This window comes from Podarcis muralis, chromosome Z, assembly GCF_964188315.1.
Source record: "Podarcis muralis chromosome Z, rPodMur119.hap1.1, whole genome shotgun sequence".
NCBI lineage: Eukaryota > Metazoa > Chordata > Lepidosauria > Squamata > Lacertidae > Podarcis > Podarcis muralis.
The window spans coordinates 23553795-23566595 of NC_135673.1; the positions used below are offsets into that span (position 1 = coordinate 23553795).

Sequence of the window (12801 nt, forward strand, 5' to 3'; positions counted from 1 at the left end):
CAAGTAGATAAATAGGTACCGCTCCGGCGGGAAGGTAAACGGCACTTCTGGTTCTCCAGAAACAGCTCTGGTTCTCCAGAAACAGCTTAGTCATGATGGCCACATGACCCGGAAGCTGTACGCCGGCTCCCTCGGCCAATAAAGTGAGATGAGCGCCGCAACCCCAGAGTCGGCCACGACTGGACCTAATGGTCAGGGGTCCCTTTACCTTTACCTTTAAAGCTATTGAAGGCTGAAAGCCACAATAGCTATGGTTTACCTCCACTGTCAGAGACAGTTTGCCTCTGAATGCCAGTTGATGGAAGCCAAGGGAGAGGGTTGAGTGCTCCTGTCCTTCTTGTGAGGTTCCCATTGGAGCATCTGATTGGCCACTGTGAGAACAGGATGATAGACTAGACCAGGGGTTGTCAACCTGATCCCTACCGCCCACTAGTGGGCGTTTCAGGATTCTAGGTGGGCGGTAGGGGGTTCTACGGAACAAGCTGAATCCTCCTTCCATCGAGCACTGGTGGGCAGTAAGGAAATTTTACCATCAAGAAAGATGCATTAGTGGGTGGTAGGTATAAAAAGGTTGATTACCCCTGGACTAGATGGCCTGTTGCCCTGATCCAGCAGAAGGCTTCTTATGTTTGTATGTGTTTAAATATGGGAATAATGCCACTGCAGGGGAAGACAGTTGCCAACAGGGTCTCTGAATGCTACCTCTGGGCAGGGATCCAGAGGCCTAGGGGGTCAAATACAGTCCTCCAGGCCACACCCCTCAGGGGCCCAACTTCACACCCTCCTTGAGTGGTTTTGCTTGGCTGGAATTCAATCTCAGACCCTCCAAGTGTCCCTATTTTCCAGGAACAGTCCTGGATTTACAGAAGTCATCCTGGTTTCTGATTTGATCCCAGAACGTCCCACTTTTCCTTAGGATGAACCCTGAGCTGTCTGAAGGCAATCCTGTATAGGGAAGCTTTTTAAATGTTTTATTATGCTTTTATTTATGTTGGGAGCTGTCCAGAGTGACTTGGGCAACCCAGTCAGATGGGTGGGGTATCAACATTAAAACAACAACAACAACAACAACCTGAACAGGACGTCCCTAATTTCACTGGACAAATGTTGGAGGGAATGCAATCTTTAATTCTGATAATGGCTATTGCTTGCTTGAATGGAGAATAAAGAAGGGTGTATGCGAGGGTATGCAGAAACTAGCCAGCCTACTGCTCACAGATAAAATGTATATTAATTGCTCTACCTCAGTAATTGTACCTCGGGTTACAGACGCTTCAGGTTACAGACGCTTCAGGTTACAGACTCTGCCAACCAATAAATAGTACCTCAGGTTAAGAACTTTGCTTCAGGATGAGAACAGAAATCTCACGGCCGTGGCAGCAGCGGGAGGCCCCATTAGCTAAAGTGGTGCTTCAGGTTAAGAACAGTTTCAGGTTAAGAACGGACCTCCGGAACGAATTAAGTACTTAACCCGAGGTACCACTGTACTTACTTACTTCTGGCCCTGCCCACATGTGGCCCCTAGCAGGGTAGCCCAGAAGGGACTGTGACCCTCCGGCTGAGAAAGGTTTCTCTGCTCTGTACTACGCTATCAGATGAGTGAAAGGAAGGTATTGAAAATCTGTTTCAAAAGTGCACTGTTCAACATTTTGGTGACATAGATGGGCTCTTGTTCTTTCACACACTAAAACAGAGGCTAGAGAATCATGCAGCAAGCAGCGTATTATGTAATTACTGGGCAAATCCACGGTGATCTATTGCTGAGTGCCTCTGATGGAGACAGCATATTGTAACAGCTCTCCAAAGACAGCACAGGCACTTTAATAATATCCTGTGTAATTTAGGGACTGTTGATACCCATCAAAGCAGCACATTGCCTAGGAACAGATCACGGTTGCTATAGCTTGGGTTCTCCTGATTGCTATGGGCACCACCCAGATCTACCCAATTCAGGATAATTTATACCTCATCTGCAAATCCTCAGCCTTAAATAGATTCTCAGACAGTTGTAAAATCTGTCCAGTTTTTCAAGGAACATGTGAGGTCATGCAGCAGGGGTCACCAACCTTTTGGGGTCTGTGGATTCACATTTATTAATTGTTGTGGGTCTTACCCACCCAGATGCGGCAACCCATTCTATCAGCTATTGAATAAATGTGAAATTCATTGTTACTGTTTTGAATATCACCGTGGTATTATGGTGTGTCATTTAAGGGGCTGAAACTTATTTTTTGCAAATTTCTTCAGTGAGGGGTCTTAAAAATACGTTTTGGGGTATGAAGAATTCAAACCTGCTTTTAATTTTTTTGTGATTGGAAAACATTTAGCTTGGTAAATCTGTTCTTGATGAAAAAGCACTTAAACTGTTCGTGGTAAACCAAAGAATTTTAATTTTACCTTCTGAAAATGTCAGGTAGTACTAAATAATAATAGTAACAATAATAGATACTAATATACACTAATATACAATATAACTGCAAGTACATGAGTTCATGAAAACAAAGGGCAAATGGCCTGAAAAAGTTTGGGAACCACTGAGATAGGCCTTTGGGTCTGATCCAGTCATTATCAAGGACTCTCAGAGCTTGTGGGATCAATCGACTTGTGAAACTGCACACTGCAAACCCTTTTCCTCAAGCCCACCCCCTTTTAGCATTCACCTTTGGCAATATTCTACCTAATTGCAGAACAACTACAGCACCGCAGCTGCAGTTTGGGCGGTACCTGCCGCATCCTGCTTGATATTCAGTTCACTACCGTTTTTCCATCTTCGCGCCAGCAGTCCCTTCAGCAACCCACTTCCTCACACATTAATGTCAGAGGGATCAAGTACATCAGCAGCAGGCCAAAACATAAAATAAAAAATCCTCTTTCTCTGCTGCTAAACCAGGAAAGCCAGCTTGATGCCCTCCAGATGTGGACTGCAACTTCCACCAGCCCTAGTCAGCATGTCCAATAGTCCAGGATGATGGGAGTCAGAGCCCACAATATGTTGGCTACCCGTGTGGTAAGCCTGGGTCTGGAGGGTGGTGCTCCCAAGATGCAGGGCATGCTTTGAAAAATCCACTGAATCAAACTAGACCCTCCACCACTCTGCATTCACATGCCAGCCTGACACCCTTGCAGGTCACACATCCCCGGTGTTTTAATACACTCTGAATAAGGAGTGAAGACACACACAATAAGAAAATTTAGGCTGTCTGCCATATCTGCTTAGTTTCAGGTAAGCAGTTTTAAAAAAAGAAAGCTTTCTCATTCTGCACAGCTTTCAATGGTACTATATGAAGATTTGATTCTGCTCTTCCTACTGACAAAGCAGGAGCTAACAACCATTTTAGGCTCATGGGCACGTATGAATTCTCGAGCAAGTGCTGGAGTACCTTCTCCCTACTCTCCCAGATCAGCCCCCACCTAGAGACACTGACACACAAACAAAGCATGCATGCATTTACTTTGCTTTTCCAAGGGGCCATGAGTAACAGTCAGATGTAGTAGAATTTATCTGAGCCTTGGAAGGCACATAGAGTTGAAAAATAAAGTTCTACAAAGGCAACACTGCAAAGAGGAGAAGGAAGCTGATATAGCAGGGCCATTCCTTCAGCTGGTGAGTGAGAAGACAGGCAGGTCGGGGGTGAGGCTGACTGAGAACAAAGTGAGTGGGGAAGTGCCCCATTTGCCCTTATGGACCAGCCTTCCTGGTTAGGCTGAGACAGGCTTCCATCCTAATATCACACAGTCAGCTCAAGGCTGACTAGGGATATGAACCCAGGTTTCCTAATCCAACACACAAGGTCCTCCTTCATGAAGAAAAAATGGGAAACACACACACACAGTCGACTTGCAGCTTACGTGCATTTAACCTGTGCAAATTCAGCTTTGCATGCTTGGCTGATAAAAATAAAAATAAATAAAAAGGGTTGGGCATCTGGGAGGGGGAAATCCTATTCTTAATTCCACTCACCATTGCGCTCACCTTGGGAGAGTGTTTGGAGGTACAGCGAGAGTGTTTAGTAACCTTGGAGTGTGTGTGTGTGGTATTGGAAGAACATCTGAAGGTGCAGGGAGAGTGTGTTTTAGCTTTATGCACTACGCCTGGAATGTAGCTCCAGCAAAAGTTGAGCGTCATCTATATATATTTGAGCCATACACACATCACTTTTAAATGGGAAGCAACAAAAATCGACAGCAGTAGGTTTGTGTTGCTTTATTTATTTTCAGCCATACTGCACGGTTCCCAGCCCCACCTGGAAATGCCAGGGATTGAACCAGGGACCTTCGCACACAAGGTTCTACCAATGACCTATAGTTCTTCCATACAAGATGGTGCTACACTTCCTCCCTCTGGTCACTGCTTGCATGCTCAGAGAGGGCAGGTGGAAAGGCAGAGGCACCAAGGAGTCCCCAGGGCCAACTGTGGGCCTCCAGCACAGATAGCCCTCCAACAATGGCTAATCCAGATCTTGACCCTGCAGTGCAGGGTAAACAAATGGAAACCTGCACCCTGTCCCCACTTGTCCTGTCACTCCACTTCCTGACTCTATCCAGTCAAAGTGATGCAGTCAGCAGCTCCTCCAATCACTTGCCTCTTTTAAACACACACACACACTATGGTCATGCAGACACACCAATTGTTTTTCCCCGCCCCTCCGTGGATCTTTCTTGAACTCATCCACCCTGAGCGGTTTGAGCTGATGATAGACACTAATGTGGCATGACAGCTTGAAACAGCTCCCTCTTTGCTTTGCTTTAAAAAATAATAATTAAAAATCTCCCAGCTCCTCCTATGAAACACTCTGTGTCTGTGTATATTTGCTTGGCTACTGCAAGAACATGATGCTAGACTGGATGGGTCTTTGACTGGACACATGTCAAGATCAGGAAAAAGGAAAATAGCAAAAGGTTTGCACACAAATCTCTCTCCTAAAGACTGCAGCAAGGTGGCAGGCACAAAAAGCCAAGTTAAGTACCATCCTAACTTTTAAGATAGATTTTGAATTTTGCCAAATTGGTCTTTATGCTATCAACTTGAAAAATAGATGTTTTCTCCTATTCTACTAAAATCAATTATTTCCTAATAAAGTTTGATATGCATACACACACACACACTCCAAATGTGCCCATGAGCCTAAAGCTGGGAGTCCCTAAACTACACTTTCTCTTCCTGGAATAAAAGTCATTCCCCTTCCATGTAAAGAGCTGCTTTATACAAATCAAAACTGTGACCTCTCTACTTTGAGCAGCAGGCACTTCCCAGGGGAGCTTGGTGAGAGCCCACAGCCGGAAGGGGAAGGCTATACCTGCATGCACCTGCCCACCCAGATCTGAGGGTGAGGGTGAAATAATGAGCGTGACTGAGAGGAACATCAGCAGAAGGCAGGAAGGGGCCCAGACAGAAGGGGCCCGGCTCTGATCCAGCTGTGTACATGTGTGAGCTTCACATCACCTTTATATCAAGTCATAGGCTTACATATGTGACGTGAACATCCCAGGAATCTATCTCCACCCTAGGGGGATGAGGTTTTTTTGCCCCTCACTCTCCCTTTTGAGGTTTGTCATGATCTTAATTCCGTTTTTCCATACCAAAAAGCTTGGAGCACTCAGCTGTGGGAGGCTGATGGCCAGTGCTGCACAATGCTCTCTCTACAAGGGCTTGAACCAAGTCATTCGTTCCCAAGCCATGGAAGGGGTGAGGAACCTGAGTCTCAGACACCAAATGCAGCCCTCCATAGTTCTCTACCTGGCCTCCCCAGGGCACACCCTTCACTAGCCCTGGTCCTGCCCCCTCCTGGAGTGTCCTTGAACAAAGCCTTGTGCTTTGCCTGGGTGGAAGAAAATGAAGAGTTTTGTGTAGAAACATCTGGTTTTTCTGTGGGTGGGTGGCATATAGCCTACCACACAAAGGTCAGGAATCACATCTATTGCTCTGCCCACTTTTGCCTCTGCGCCCTCCCTCCAGTGGCATGTGCCCTCTGGAAAGTTGATCATGAAAGAAAGCAGGCCCTAGGCTGAAAAGGGTTCCCTGGCCCTGAACTAGAGATACCACTGAATATGGGAACAGATACATTGATGTGCTGGAGCCCCTCAAGAAGAGGGTGGAGAAGAAATCTCCCCATATTGTTCAAGCAGGGACTGCTGCTCACCATTTCTTAACCTTTTGAGCACCTTCGCCAATCTGGTGCCATCCAGATGTTCCAGAGCACATTTTGCTGGCCGGGGTTCCTAGGAGGTACATTATGAGGGCACCTTTGCTTCCATTCCCAAAGCATTCCAGGAACCATAGCTAGCAAGTAGCTGCAGACAGAGCCAAGTGCCGCTAGGCTAGGCAGAAACCTTTCTTTTAACATTGGAAACAAAAGCACCTTCAGTCACCTCAACAGATTAATGTAAGTTAAGTGTGTATGGGAGGAAGGAACAGAACCCAAAATGTTGGGGAAATCCTCTGCAAAAAGAAGCACAAAATTGCATCCTGTTTTGTTTTGCAGGGATCCATTTTGTTTTGCAGAATTTCGATGAAACTGGAGAGAGGGTTTTGGCCCAGCTCTATCTCAAACAAGACCCCAGAATAGTAACACAGGTGGCCTTTTACTGAATCAGACCTTTACTCATCTACCTTAGTACTGCCTGCACTGAGTTGCAGTGGCTCTCCAGAATTTCAGAGAGGAGTCTCTCCCTGCCTTGAACCTGGGGCCTTCTGCATGCAAAGCAGGTGCTCTACCACTGAGCTACAGTCCTTGGGTAGTGATTGGTTAATGCATGGGGGAAGTATATATTGATGCTCCTGAAATGTGCAGAGCTTGAGACTGAAGAAAGAGACATAAGGGGAAGAGCAGGTGAAGATTTCTGGCACTTCTACACACATGCAAATAAAACCTCAGAGTTGACTCTTGCACTGGCATTAAAACTAATTAACCCAGATAAATTCACACCATTTCCTGTTCTCCTGTCTGTCATCTCCTCACCTTAGATAAGGAAGGCTGTTGCTTACTGTCATGATTAAATACAGCTCACGTCTCCCCATGCAGCAGTTGACAATCTTCCCCACCATCACCACCCCGAGGAGAGAATTACAGTGTCAGCCATGTTTCGAAAAACAGCAAACGGAAAAGCATCTCCTCTAAAACAAATCGCTCATTCAGCACCCTGCAAGGAGCTGAAAATACAGCAGTTCCAAAGCCGGAGCAAGAAAGAGCACCCCAACCTCTTTATCGCCATGCACCATGCAAACTAAGAGACAATACCGCCAGCAGCCCACCCTCATCTTTCGCTCTCTGGAAATGCAGCATTTACACCGCTTCCTTGCATATGCATTAAAAAAAAGCGAAGTGAAAGGAATTTGGAGGGGGCATCACCCAGAAGGGACCCTGTCCACAGACACTGTGACTGCCGACTTCTACTCCTCCTCCTGCCTCTAGAAATAAGCAGTAGTTGTTACAGAGAGTAGTGCATCCCTTGTGAATATTAAATGCTTTCTCCCCACAGCAGGTTTGCACTTGCTATTAGCACAGAGGGATGTTTACGAAACCAGCATACTGCAGATGCAGAATTTCCATCTTTTTTTAAAAAGGGGGGAGAGAAAAGAAAGTGATAAGCAGCCCAAAAGGGTTTTTGCTTTTGCTTTGCATAGGAAAGTACATTTAATGCTATTTGCTTGTGTAACCCATGTGGTTAGGGGACAGAAAGAAAATGGTTGCAATTTCTCATAATACACACATTTTTGCATAGTAATTTTCTCTAACATACCATATTTTTCCGTGTATAACACGCCCCCATGTATAAGACGCCCCCTATTTAGGGGTACTCAAAATTAAGAAAATGGGGGGAAGATTGCCCCATTGTATAAGACTACCCCCCACTTTTAAACATTTTTTAAAGTAAAAAAACCAACGTAGCCTTATACACGGAAAAGTACGGTAATATTTTTGCATGTTGTTTTCACTATTATAAGCACTTTAAGGAACATTTTGTCCTGTTATATCCATCTTTTGTACACATTACACGGCTAGAGAATTGCATTGCAACATTTGAAGGAGGGCAAATTTCAAAGTATGGCTGTGTTTTGCTGCACACATCTTTTTTTGGAAAGTGAAAATTAGATAAGCCCATAATGCAAACTGAATTGAATTTCTTCCCCATCTCTAGAGACCAGGGGAAAGAAGCTTCATTCATTTGCTCTCCCCCTCACACACTGCCTCTAGTCCCATTCTCTGGCCAGTTAAAGCCTTAAGGTTTGGAGGGTATTTGGGGGAGGCGAGGGGAATATTTTTCAAACCTCAGATTAAGAAACGTGAGAACATGAGAAGAGCCTGATGGATCAGGTCAACAGCCCGTATAATCCAGCGTTCTGCTCTCACAGTGGCCCATGAGAAACCTGCGAGCAGGACCAGAGTACAAATGCATTCTCCCCTCCTGTGGTCCACAGCAACTGGCATTCAGAAGCATAGCTGCTTCCTACCATGGAGGCAAAACTTAACCATTGTGGCTAATAGCCGCTGATAGCCTTGTCTTCTATGAATTCATTTTAAAGTCATCCAGGTTGGTGGCCATCACTGCCTCCTTGTCAGAGAGGAAAGTTCCATAGTTTAACCACTCCCTGCGTGAAGAATAACTTTCATTTTTTTCTGTCATTAATCTTTCAACATTCAAATTCCTTGAATATCCATGAGTTCTAGGGTTATGAGAAACAAGGGGAAACTTTCCTCTATCCACTTCTTGCATCCCACCCATGCATAATTTCATAAACGTTTGTCATATTACATCTCACCTGCGCCATCTCTAAACTAAAAAGTCCCCAATGCGGCAACCTTTCCTCATGGGGGGGGGGGGGGATCGCTCCATTCGCTTGGACATTTTGATGGCCCTGTTCTGCTTTTTTCTGAGTCAGTTTTATTCCAGTCAGTCCAAGGTGAGCAGGGGCAATCTCGCCCACCTCTGGCTGCAACTCCTGGTCATTAGCTAAGTGCCAAACTTTGGGTCTGCACATGTGACCATGTGGGGCGGCAGAGTCCCGAGGAAACAGAGAGGACTGTTCTACTTCAGACTGCCTATGGGTGAAGTCAAATTGCAATGCCCCCCCCCCCATATAAAAAGAAAGCAGCAGAGAAACAGCAAAGCTCCAGCCCATTTTTATGTGTCATCTAGTCTTCTATTTGCAGGGAGTTTTCCACTTGAAGGGAGTTGTCAGGGACCAGAATTGACAGGGACCAGAAACAGTCTGATTTGTCTACCCCTAGTTGGATGCTTCCATCTCTCTCTGAGCTGGGCTTATGTTTGCCGAAAAGAAATCCCTTCATTATACAGGGCTTATCCAGCCTTAAGCTTCTGGCAACTCTGTCATGATGGCATTTACTTGCAGGTAGGTGCTATTGATTTTTAAATAGACCAATATTTGTGTGCTTGAGCAGCCACATTTTTGCTACCTTCCACGAAGATTCAATAGATATCTTTTACCAAGGCGAAGGGCTGCAAATCTCACTGCAGCATTACAAACCTTACAAGGAGCTCCATAATTAGCTGGTCCTGATTTACAGATATTATTTTGGGCTACTGGAGATGGATGGAACCGTAAGTGCTCCCATCACCACACCCAGGCTTACAAACCCCGCTTGCCTCTTTTAACTTGGCAGACCTGATTTATAAACCCAATGGAAGATTTTAGGAGATGCTCTAAGAAGTGCTGTAATTCAGGCTCTGAACAACATGCATCAGCAGTTGGATGGAGAACAAGGCTCAAGAGGTATTTGAGTATGCATTTCAGACAGGACACTCTCATTTGAACTTCATATGGCAGAGGCACATAGTTGTCAGGGGTGGCAGTCTGAAAGCTAGCAAGTACCAACCAAAGATGTAATCATGCTGGGACAGACGCTATTAACAGCAGCTAGAGCTGCACCAGAAAGACCCACTGCACAGCCTAAAAAGTGAGGTTAGAAGAATCAGTAGCTTGATGAGTCCCAACATTATGACTAAAATGGCCACCACATGGTAGGGGTGTTTATATGGAAATGTGGCCATATGAATGGGCTGTAGGGTGGAGTGCCAAGTCCAGCTTCTTTTCCATGGTGTCAACTGGGTTTCCCTTTGCAGCCTCCTTTCCTTTGAGCTGCAGCTTTATGGAAGGGCCTGGATCAGTACTAGAGCATCAGCTTTGAATGTAGAAGGTCCCAGGTTCAATCCCCAGCATCTCCATGTAGGCCTGGAAAAGAACCCTGTCTGAAGTCCTGGGCAGCTTCTGCCAGTCACATAGGAAGTTACCTGATTGGTCCACCTACCTCAGTATTGTCTACAGAGACTGGCAGCTGCTCTCAATGGTTTTAGACAGGTGTCTGGCCCTACCTGGAGATGCTGGGGATTGACCCTGGGGCCTCCTACATGTGAGGCAGAAGCTCTGCCACTGAGCTACAATATTAAGCTAGATGGACCAATGACTGAAATCTGTGTTACCCACCAGAGAGTCAGTGTGATGTAATGGTTAAGCAAGTTGGACCAGGGTTCAAATCCCCTCTCAGCCATGAAGCTCCCTGGGTGACCTTGGGCCAGTCACTGTCTCTCAACCTAGCCTACCTTGCAGAGTGGTTATAAAGATGAGGCAGTTGCCTCCCTCTGCCTAATGGTAGAACCAGCCCTGGTGCACAGCACACTTCCTCTTTTCAAGTCCCCACTCATTTGCTTCAAACACCTGAACAGAGCTCTTATTTTTAAGCTTTTAAAAACGCTTTCAGATTCATTCAAGTGCATGGAATATTGTCATAGGAGATTTCCCAAGATTCATTTTAAAAGCATGTGAAATCTCTGCATTAAAATTTTTCTCCTATGGCTCGCAATGCTGACAAGATGATGGAGATGGTAAATTAACATGTTAGCCATGAGAATGCACATCAACTCTAGGAACTGGTTTCATTATCACACAAGGGCAACAAAACAGTGGATATGGTAATTTATGGTTGGTGTATTTTCGTCTCTTGAATGAATAGAGAATATGATTTATTAAAGTTGGCTGACCAGAACTATGCATCAGATAGAGCCAGCTCCTGGAAATGGTAATGTTATAGTACAATATGATGCACTTGACAGCATGCCTGGATAGGGCTTGTATACTGTACAACAAGATGAGTTGTACACTGTCACATCCGCTCTCGATGAACAACAGTGTCGTTTTCTTTGTTTAGGCCTTTGCCAACACCGCAGGCAACTAGGAGTTGCTGCCCATGCTTACTCCACTTGTCAGCCCTACCTGCCCACTGGACCCCCCTTGCCAATCCCCATTTTTACAGGGATATATTCTGTCTGTTAGGGACGCGGGTGGCGCTGCGGGTTAAACCACAGAGCCTAGGACTTGCCGATCAGAAGGTCGGCGGTTCGAATCCCTGTGACCGAGTGAGCTCCCGTTGCTTGGTCTCTGCTTCTGCCAACCTAGCAGTTCGAAAGCACAAAGTGCAAGTAGATAAAAAGGTATCACTCCAGCAGGAAGGTAAACAGCATTTCCGTGCGCTGCTCTGGTTCGCCAGAAGCGGCTTAGTCATGCTGGCCACATGACCTGGAAGCTGTATGCCGGCTCCCTCGGCCGATAAAGCAAGATGTGCGCCGCAACCCCAGAGTCGGTCACGACTGGACCTAATGGTCAGGGGTCCCTTTACCTTTATTCTGTCTGTTTGTGAGGGACCTATTGCAATATGCAGGCAGGCATTTTAATCAAAGCCAAATGTAAATGGAATGACAAGATTCACCATCTCCCTCCACCTCTGTCCCCCAATTAATGGGATTCTTCTCTATGGATTATATTTCAGCTGACACAATAAATGAAGAAACAAGGAGCAATTAAAGGTGCCAGCCTTGGCAGGGAGATAAAGAGGCTCCCAAAATTGAAAACCCTTTTCTGCAAGCCTTTCCTTCCCAGATGTTACTGTCCAAAGTACAGCTGCAATCCCTTGAAAAGCATTTTCTCCCAAGCTGTGTAAAAATAAAAAATAAAAACCATCACGCACAGTCAAGCCAAGTAATCCTTTCCATATAGCAAATGAGTACAGAATAAACATGTATAGCCTCTGCACACACTTTTGAAGTTTAGAACAGCGCCTATAAGGTTCCTCTACGATATACTTGATGGGTGAATATGTCATTATCTCACCACTGCCCTAAGGGACACCAGGCGTTTCATGGAAGTATGCAAAAATTTTCCTGACACAGGGACCCATCACCTGCCCTTCTCCCCCATTCTTAAGTTTACATTACTTCCTTTCTTCAGCATGTTCCTCCAGTAAGCATCTCTTTCTCTCTGAATAGGGATTTCAAGGTCAAAACACTGAGTGTAAAACACAAATACATGTGATAATAAAACCTTTTTGTAAACACACTGGAAAGAGGGTGGTAATTCTGAAATAGAGAGGAGAGGCATGTGATTTCCTTATCTTTTTAAAAAAGATTTGCTGCATCCACAATTTACCTCCTATCCTAACTGGCAGCACTTACAATAACCAGTTGTAAGCACTTACAATAACCATTTCCTGTTAAATGATGCACCACGGCTGAACTCCGGGACTCTGAATCTGCATGCCACCAGAAAGTCTCAAGGTCTGAGGTTCAGGAGACAAGCTCTAGGCTATTTTTCATGCCTCCTACCCCACATTCCACATACAGAAGCCAAACGTATTTAAAAAGTACAGCAGGTTACGTTCAGAGTCCCTGTTTGCATAAGCGAAAATCGTGTTACGTGGGGAGCACCCTCCAAATACCATTTAAGCGCCTTCTCTGCCACTCTCTCCAATCCAGACCAAAAATACTGTATCCAAAAATATCTGCAACCAG

At 45.4% G+C, this 12801-nt stretch overlaps 1 protein-coding gene across 3 annotated transcripts in view; it reads right to left on the minus strand.

The window, feature by feature from the left end:
* ARHGEF9 (Cdc42 guanine nucleotide exchange factor 9) overlaps nt 1–12801 on the minus strand; it is a 286157-nt gene that overhangs the window by 183152 nt on the left and 90204 nt on the right. The gene's annotated exons all lie outside the window — the stretch shown is intronic.